General features: G+C 34.4%; 1 long non-coding RNA gene across 1 annotated transcript; it reads left to right on the forward strand.

Moving 5' to 3' along the window:
• The first annotated feature begins 363 nt into the window (after positions 1-363).
• LOC144707934 (uncharacterized) lies at positions 364-1,216 on the forward strand. The gene is made up of 2 exons (XR_013582593.1): positions 364-826; positions 899-1,216. It is a non-coding gene; the product is annotated as an uncharacterized LOC144707934 (long non-coding RNA).
• The last annotated feature ends 9,428 nt before the right edge of the window (positions 1,217-10,644 follow it).

Genomic DNA, 10,644 nt, shown 5'->3' on the forward strand with positions numbered 1-10,644 from the left:
ACATTTTCTAGACCGCAAATTCCACCCTTTGAGATTCCTTTGACTTACTATGGAACCTTTAACGGTGGATATTCCCTACGGAATTCTCATACGAAACCAGCCTATAGTGAATCTTTTTGGCTAACAAGTGAAAAAATGCATATTCTAATTGAAGATCTATGGGACGTATGATCTATTTTCTTTTTATAATCCTTCGACGTGGTCCTGGTTCATTAGCCGCCATCCCAGCAATCAGTCAATTGCTTTTCATAAATTAGATTGCGAGTTCCCAGCCAGAACTTGTCTCGCTTTACTATATGTTTTCTATAATCGGATAAGGCGCACCAAAAACAATAAAATAAAAAGGCGAATCCAGATGCTAAACATATATTAAAACAAGGGGGCGGAGCACTTCCAACTCATAGAAATATAGACGAGAGATCTGCATTAATTCTTGATCCACCAAACAGGGATTATGAATTTCAAATGGTATTTAGTGCTCTGGGGCTTGCATTAAGACAACCATATAGATATTGCCTGCCTCTCTCCGCATGGGTTATTGCGGAGTCAAAGTGCCTACATATTATCGTCTTCTGACTGAACTCTTATCTCATCGCTGAGGAGTATTAAGTCTTAGCCGCCGTGCCGATGTTGAAGTCTCCGGGCGAAACATAGTATAAATTGAAACCCTGATAGAACTGTTCGTTAACGTTGGTAGAGAGAGGAAGGGCAGTATAGAGGGAGAGAAATAGAGGGAGAGCTGAGATGAATTCCAATGGCAAGGGCGTGGTCTTGGTACTGATGTTGGGCCTCTTAATTACTCTCAACGCGGTTGTAGAAGGCGCAGGTAAAGGAATACCCACTCATGCATGATTCGCTCATTATCTGTTTTTTTTCTCACCCTTTAAGGGTTTTGCAGTTTGCGTGCAGGATAAAAGAGGCAAGTTTTGTAATACTTGCTGCAATATCAGGGGGACAGATTGTGCTGCTTGCTGCGCCAAGACTGTGCTGCCTACCAACAAACGTTGTTGTGCTCGTTGTTGCCTCTGGCGTTATCCCCCATTGATTGGTCTTCTTCCACTACCGGGTAAAATCTGCGATCGCTGCTGCTCTTAGGGGCTCTCAGTAGAGAGCTCGGCTACGTTTGATCAAGAAATAAGCTCAAGTTCTGGAGATGTTCTAATATGCATGTTTACGTTTTCAATAAGGACGCGCTTGGACGCATGTTTACAGTTTAGAGTTTCCATGTTTGACTTAAAAAACAGTTCTCAGTTTTTTAATATAATAATACATCGATATAGAGAGATCGAGTATCTCAGTGATGATTATGATAATCGAGTGTAAAGATGCTTCGCCGTGATTCATTCACCTGAAATCGTATTCCGTCTTTTATTGCTTTTTGATAATAAATAATTAAGGCTTAAGTTCGACGAGATTTAACTGCTGTGGTTGAACGATGTACGACATGACTTCGTTGAGAGTTGGAGGGAAGAATACGGAGCACGATGAAAGTTAAAACGTTTGGATTGAATTTCCCAACGCCTCCCGATGACTTACGTGGGTGGGAATAATATCCAGGCCACATCTGTAAATACATAGGTGGAGTAGGTGGGGATGTTAAAATAAATTATGATCAGTGAGTTGAATGATGTCTTGCTGGGATTTATTCAGCTGAAATAATATTCGTTATTGGATTACTTTTGGATTATAAACACCGATGACTTACGTTGTTGGGAATAATATCCAGGCTAGGTGGATAAGCTGACGATGTTGAAGCTGAAATACCTTCTTAAAGAACTTCGGAAGTTGGACTAGAAGCACCTAACTCTATTGTGCCCAAGTATAGCGATTTTTGACTGACATAATTGACTGGGATAAAGTTAGAGAAGCTATTACAAAAGGGTATAGTGTAATTAACATCAATTTGTGTAAAGATCCTCACACTCATTAATCTCACCTATCACAGTCATAAAAAAATGTGTAACCGTACTGCTGCATGTCTGCTAAGACAAGATCCCAGGCACATGAGGATTTATTTTTAATAAAAAAATGACAAGTATTGTTTACAAACGTCTTCTATAAATAATGTATATAATTACAATGATAAGTCATTGATGATGGAAATATATATGGTCGGTGATGAAGTCAAAATTAAGGTAAAATTATGTCGTAATGAATTTGAGTTGAATTGATGAAATCTATTAACCAATACAGGAGGATTTATTACCAAGTGGCAGATAATGGAACTTATGAAAAGCGAGTGAAAATGAGAGAATAGCGTAAAGGAAGATATGGGAAGATAATGCTGAGAAAATATGATGAACAATGGGGAGTATAGGATTAATTCTAGTAGGGATAAATATCTAAATGAGGGTGTATTATAGGATTAGAGACTTTGAAGATGAGAAATGATGGGGATGATGGAATAAGACAGAGAGATGAAGGTTTTAGATGCAGGGAATGAGTCATAAATTCGGTGAATAAATAGGAAACATGTGACAGGATCACGACTGCGTAGATGATTCATTTTGTATCTGCAAATAATTATGCAGAGTGATGGTGAAATACAAATGCTCCACCTAAGTGGAAATATTAAAGAATGCTTATATAAGCCAACAGATTAACCTTCGATCGTATTTGTTCAACTGGGATTAGAGCATCTTTCTGATGCAGATCAGCTTTCCAACTTCTATGTTTTCAATCATTATCAATAAGTACTGTTGGTATCCATTCAACGTCATAAAACAGTGACACTAGGCATGGAACAAAATCTGTATAATTAATAAAAATGAAAATATAAATATAAACCCAAAAAAATCATGACTTCATGAATATAATGTAAACAAATTCCGAAAACTCATATCATGACTCAAACCATTATTTTCTTTTAGAATATGGCAATGGAGGAATTCATAAAAAGTTTAAAATTTCACAAAAAAATATAAAAATGGATTCAATTAATTTTGGCTTCATAACATGCATATATAACCAACTTAATGTGAATAAACATGCACATATCAGTATATTAACCTATGAACAATAAGCATTATTAATTGATTTATCAATTACACATTCCACATTTCATTCACAGTGCATATGTATGGCTTGTTTTTATCATGAATGTGTGGTGCGTACGTTCAATTTCATCAATAGATCATCTAAATTAATTATGATCAAAACATAATGCATATAGCACAAGTCTTTAAGAATGTGTTAAAAAAATTACAATCTGAAGATCACTTAAGAAAGACATGTAAGTATCCAAGTAAGACGAGACATCATGAGGAAGATGGGACATGAAATTTATAGATACTATCTCTTAAATTATAACTATGTTGGTACTACAGCCCTAAAACGGTAAAATTTGGATGAGACACAGACTCTAGTTATACTTCGAAAATTACTATAGTCCAAAATGGATCACAGCATGACTCTAATTCGAGTGTACTATAAGTCTTGCCCTAAGAATGGAATGATCATGATCATTACTGACACCCATTCTTCTGCCATATCACACCACTATATACATATATATACCATTGTGGCTAAAAATATACAAGAACAGGGTATAGATGAATGAAGAATGTTTTGAAAAAATTCATTAATGATGTTGTCAAACATATATAATAAGGTTTATTTTACTATAAAATTCAAACATCTTACTATGATAAGGATAGGCATCATGAGAGCCACATTTAAAGGTGTTATCAATGAAAGATGATAGCGAAAACATTTTAGGTGTTGTTGTTGACCTTGAAATTTTTCATTGATCAGATTGAAATTATCATCAGGGAGGGCACTGAATGTTGTGGATTCGAATGGTGACTATCATTGACCAGGATGATGAAATCTTCCAAGGAGATAACAATGGTTTTTGATGAGGAAGATAATTATGACAGTGAAAACAACCACTATTATCAACCAAGAGAATTAGAAAAATAATCGTTGTTATCAATATGAGGAGGACTATTGAGAATAAAGACTGCTAAAATGACAACCATCATTCATGGACGTGATGACCACCGTAATTGCCATTGACAGGTAGGGAGACTGTCTTGGATAGGGAGGTGAAGTGTCATGAAAAACCATGGTGAATTTTCAAGGATAGGAATGATGATTGTTGGTGATGGGTGTGATCATTTTCCTTGTTTTCAACATAAATGACTACCATTCAAATGGTCATCATTGATAAGGCAAATGAATAGGACAATCATTGAATAGTAGGATCCTGAAAATTATCAATGGATAATGATATCTCAAATGAGGACAATCAAGTGATGGGTGTGATCATTTTCCTTGTTGTCAACATAAATGACTACCATTCAAATGGTCATCATTGATAAGGCAAATGAATAGGACAATCATTGAATAGTAGGATCCTGAAAATTATCAAAGGACGATGATATCTCAAATGAGGACCACTACTATAGACAATGAGGTAAACCACAATGAACAATGAAGAGATTGACTTTGAGTGATGTTCACGATGATTAGAGTTGTCATTGATAAGAATGAGGAGAAACATTCATGGGAACAATGACTCAAACTGGTATGTGATCAAAATATGTGTCTGTCAGGTTGATCACATGTCGCCATTTCATTGATTGTTCACCAATACGATATATTCATTATAGTACACTAGTAATGCTTATATTCAAATCACGGAATCCATGATACGACATAGTGAATTATGATGAAATCACAACATGGTCTCTAGTATTTGAGCATGTATTATTAAAAATCCAATTCAAATGATTCTCAAGAAGGATATTGAAGTATCTGAATAGAATAGCACTATGTAGTCTTGCTCATATGGTGGGTATCGCCTGTCCCATAGGGGTTGGTGCAGAGACAGTAATGATGGATAGTGGGTGTTTTTATAGAAAAATATTTTGATATAAAATACTTAAAAATCCCTAAATGGTAAGACACCGAACTATCAATCAGGTTGGTTTACACCATGGTTGTGCTGGTGGTCCTTAGACCTTAAACATCAAAGACCTCTAGTAAATAAATGGTTTTACCAAACTATTCCACACAAGTTTTTAGTGATTGAATTCTTAACAGCCTTAGTTTGGTTACAGAAAACAGTTAAAAAAGAAAACTGGGTGGTGAATATGATATCATCAACCCTTGGTATTAGATGAGACAACTTAAGGAAGATGATGTGATGAAGGCATGGCATATACATATTAGAATTTGCAATAGACATCCAATGATTCTGAAATGCATTATTAATTTATAAGACCAAATAAGGTTTGAAAGCTTCCCATAATCAAAGCCATGGTAGGAACCTCAGGCAAATGAGTAACTATGCATACACAACACCAAATGACAACAACGTTTAATGTGAGAGTAACATTAACCATTTCTATTTTTGGAGCACGAGGTCTATCTTGGCAGCCCATAGTTTGGAAATTCATACAATCATTTTATTAAATACGTTTATATGATGATATGGATAAAAAATTTCAAAGGCTGATATTGATCATGGTCCAATGGAGTTAATCAGACCAATACATGGGCGAATAGGATCATAAGAAATGGTATTTTGCATGTTGGAAGATATGCATGTGGTTTACTCTCAAAGATAAGCTCTGCATTCATTTTCATGAATAATGGCATCTTAACCATAAAAAATGAGCTAAACTTTCAGCTTTTTTGTTCATTCCCATTAAGTATCCTACTTCGTTCCATTCAGGGCATCTTTGGTCTTAGATAGACTTTGTTCTGATAATTAAGGGTTCAAGTTCTGGCAAAACAAGAGCAGTTGAGTAGTCACATGCTGGCAGCTCAATAAATGTCCCATGAGTCTAGCACTAGTCTATGCTGCCCCTCCAATGCTAAGTGCTAGTGGACTCACACTTAGCAGATCTGGTCCTCATATATAAAGCTTCACATATCTCTTTCAATCTAATTGATCAAAATAAATAGATTCCCATCTCGTGCACGTGCACGGCCTCTCGTGGCTCCTGGCTATGGGCTCCTTGGTGGATCACTTGGGCTTGTGCCGTGAGCCATTGCTTGTCAGAAATTGGTGGGCTTGAGCGGCCTATGTTCGCTTGCTACATGCCAGTATGACCAATTCCCTTTGTTTGGCCGTAGCTGCCATCTAAAACCATAATTTTATTACTGTATGTATACGTCCTTGTTTCCTCTATCTTTCTCACTTTTCGTTCTATCTTCAATTTTGATTTCATCCCTGCAAAAGCCATAGATTGACATACTTAAAGGAGCAATAGTCCCATTAAAATTAACAACGCTTTAAAACAAATTTTTACTCAGAATGCATGGACCTGTGAATATGTGAAAATTACAATAAAATGCATTGTTTATCAATTGCTGCATTCAGTGCTTGAGATAACACTCCTTGTAAAGAGGAAGGTAGTACACACAAAATGACCCCAAAATAACTTTAAAATGTGTATAATTTCATGCCTTAATTAGGCCTGAGATTAATATTTAACATAAATAGATTATATTATTTGTTATTTATAATGTAAACTACCATTTGTTTGGTGATTTTAATGTTTTTTGTCAATATAAAAAACTATGATCCAGTTTGTTCTTTGTAGCATAATAATGTATATTAATATTGAAGAAATAAGTTTTTAAGAATGATGAGTCACTGAGTTAGATGATAGACTACAAACCAAAGTTCTGAAATCATTTTTGTCTTATGACTACAACATTAATGATTAGAGTTGTTTCTAATGTGTTTTTACAATTAAGGTAGAAGGATCTTAGGATTGGGTAACCAACATACGTAAGGTAAATATGGTAAATGTTAAAAAAATGCTTATAACAAAATGATACAATTAACATAAAACTGAACACCGCAAACGTTTTTCATATTGTACCCAATGCTCAAGATAAAGTAATTAATAGGCTTCATATGTAAATTTGATGTCATATAATTTTTATAATTTTAGAGTTCGAGGTTGCATTGAAACTTTATTTCATTAAACTAAAATATTTTTTTACTTACATATTTAAACATAAATTAAATTTGTATTTGATAAAACTGGTTAAAATATATATTTAGATTTAATCTTTGTTTTGACTTGGACATTTATTTTGATGACTTTAAATGCCACAAATAATTTACTTCTGATGAAGTTAAAGCTTCAGAACGGATTTGAGATAATGTTATAACTTCAAAAATCTTATTATTATTTTTTTGCGACTATGATTGAGTTAAATTGAGCGTACTGAGACATCTCCTTGAGATATGGATTTGAGGATTTTTATGTTTTGCCAAAATAAATGTTGAGGAAATTCAACAAAAACATTAAATGTCATTATCACAGTTTATAACTTTGAAAATATTAGTATATATTTTTATTAAAGAACACATTTCCTGGGTGCTTGGTGCCAAAGGACAAGAAGAGAATCATCTGATGGTAGCTATGATGGACTAATCTGATGTGATGGATCCCTTTAATGGGGTGGGCTGCGGGTTGCGTTTTCTGGATCATTGGTGTGGATATAATGTGACAATGAGTATTTATGACTAAAGGATATAGAGGATACCATTGCAAACATGTACCACAAGGCATGTCATTGCGTGCTCCCTCTGTCCATTCCACAGGTAGTTTATTATAGCATATCATGTTTACGTATCTGTGTATAACATTATTTCCTAATTGTACTCACTAAAACTCATTAAAATTGTTATTTTCCCATTTTCAGAGTGTACTTGATTAGGCACACTTATTTTTTTTGTGACCCTTCTGCTCCCCCTCATGAACTCCCACTTTTCATAGTTCCTTTCTAAGTAAATTAATGGAATGAGTACACTCATAACATGTTGATGCGAAGACCTTCAAACTGAGGGTTCAGTCAGTAGGGGAATGTGCAACACCCAGACCGCTCTCTACCCTGACTGATTACTTTTAGAACATAGGGAATGGGAACATTCTTCACTGTACTGACATGTATGGAATTAGCACGACCCGTCCAAATTATTCAAATTAATATTTCTTCAATAACGGCTCATGCTTTTTTAAAAATCTATTTAATGTTATGTCAGTGTTAATTTTAAAAACCTAAGCTTCTTTTAATTGTCAGAAAATATTTAAATATTTGGATAATGTCACAACCTTCGTAAGTACTCCCCGAATATGGCTTGAATTTCAACTAGTGAACTTCGTTTATTTCCTAGGCAGTTCACTTGGTTGGTTTCAAGTTTTTGGTACAAAGAAGACCATATATAATGGGATAAACAATATGCTTCACCACAAGATGCTCCCAATTATGAGATTCACTATACACTGAAACCTGATTTCTCATATTTCCTCAAATATTTGTCATATTTCCTCTTGATTACTCAGTCATCTTTGTGGGCTGGTTACTACATCAGAGCAATAGTGAATATTGAGCCATATATAATGAGTTGTTCGAATCCCATGATTAGAGGCTCGTAAGTTGTCAAAGTGTATTCATCTATCAACAAGATGTCCTTGGGGTCTCAGTTCAATCGATCATTTATACAATTGTGATATGAACTAACCTGGTTGGCACTAAGACATAATTTCATTCACGGATTCTTCGGATCAACTCTGTGAACTCTTTCTCCAAATATCCTTAGTGTCTCCACAGTAATTGTCACAATATCAACTTTACTTCACCTATAACTAGGATTGTTTTGCGCTATTTGATCCGAATAATTCGATATCCATCTCGACTATTCCCCAAATAAGAATATTTAAGTTACCTGTTTTAAGACAAGAAGTCACTATATTATGAACTCATTGTGACTTACTACATCTTTCCATATATTGTTTGACCTAATTATAAATATCATACTAGAATAATAACAAACTAAGCTTTTATTCAATGAACTTAAATACAGACATAGTCAAGTGATTTGACTTTTACGGCCACATAATTTGTATCATGAGGTAGTGGCTTACTTATTGGGTCTGCTATGTTTTCAGTCTATAGAACCCTTCCCATCATAATATTCCCTCATGAAATTATGTACATAATAAATTCAAATCACCTCAATGTGTTTTGAGTTTTAATGAGTCACCTAAATTATAGTCTATAAACATTGGACATTAAAATGAGAGAGAGATTAACTCTTTTAAATAAAATATTGCTCTACATCCATTTCTTTTTCATAATGTTATGTTTACATATCAAGTTACCATGCGATAATCTACACTATATGGCAACCATGAAAAATACTATGGCTCCATCTTGTTTGTTTTATAATAAGTTAAATTAATTTATGGAGCAAAATGTCACGAAACGGATACAAGTAATGCTAGGTTCTATGACCTTAACCTGGACAAAACAAATGACACTATTGTTATTGAAGACTTTGAACAGAATCCACATGAAATTTATTAAACCAACAATCACATCACAAATGCATTGGTTGAATCCATGAGTTCTTAGTTCCTTGAGTGAGACATCTAGAGCATCTTAAGTGTGAAAACTGTAAACATATCCATGTATTATCTTGCATTTTGAATATCATTATTCATCTTGATGAGTATCATCGATGCTCTAGTGCCATCATTACTCCATTTTCATCATATTGGAATTAGTAAGGAGCTAAATGGAGAAGGGACAAGGACATGAGAATCATAAAACATTATGGCATAGGTGAATTTATTTCAGGCCTTTCCCAAATTATAATGTGCAGGGATTACTCAAAATCGTGCCATAACATTAAGCATATCATCTAACATCCAAAAGACAAGTATGTGACTCTCTAGGCTCATGTACCAGCCTAAAGAACAACTCTAATGGCCCAAAGATCTTTTTTATTAGTGTTAAAAAGAAATTAGTGATATCATAAACCCAAGTAGTAGGTTCAGCCTCCAACACATTGGGTAACAACTTCCACATGTTTCCCTTTTAGATATGAAGGAGTGTATTAAGTTACCCTTAGAACCTGTTTATCATTATTTATCATGTATGTATAACCCATTGTGTGCTTGATACTTATGGGACAGCTTACGATGTGGTCAACTCCCAAACCCTAATTAGTTGCTCAACTCAGTACTGATGTGTTTGAATGTTATCGGATAGATTTTATCCCACGTTGTGCTACCTTTGTCAGTGACTTCATCGTATCATCTTCGTTAAGCAATCTTCTCTCAAACATTAAATATTTTTGTGAACTTATTATTGCACCCCAAATTACACTCCATGTTCAGACAGTAAAATTGTTCATCTATGAGATGTCTTTGTTATTTGACGCATAAGGACCAATTATAAAAATCTGACATGAATGAACCTGATCAAGAGTTTGTTATAATATCATTCACATATTTGTGCAAATTAATTCAATGAACTCTTCCCACTAGAGATAATCCACTAGCTATACGTAATTTATCCACGCTAGTTGTTAGGGTAATGTACATACTCATTGTATGAGTGAGACTAGATAGTGATATTCTACCAAACTACTTTGATGTCCTTCACAAGTATCCTTCAAAGAAGATACTCAAAGCCCATGAGTAAAGACTAGTGATCTCTACAGAATGATATAATCATAATTATTTAATGAGCATCATGTATGCATGGAGTTCATCATCAGCATCTCACATGCATTATCATTAATAGATTTGATCAATGAACAATAAATGAGATATGGATTGTGTGATTGGATACGTAGACACATATATTTCCATGAATAATACCCTGTCA

This window comes from Wolffia australiana, chromosome 9 (assembly GCF_029677425.1).
Source record: "Wolffia australiana isolate 7733 chromosome 9, ASM2967742v1".
Lineage (NCBI taxonomy): Eukaryota > Viridiplantae > Streptophyta > Magnoliopsida > Alismatales > Araceae > Wolffia > Wolffia australiana.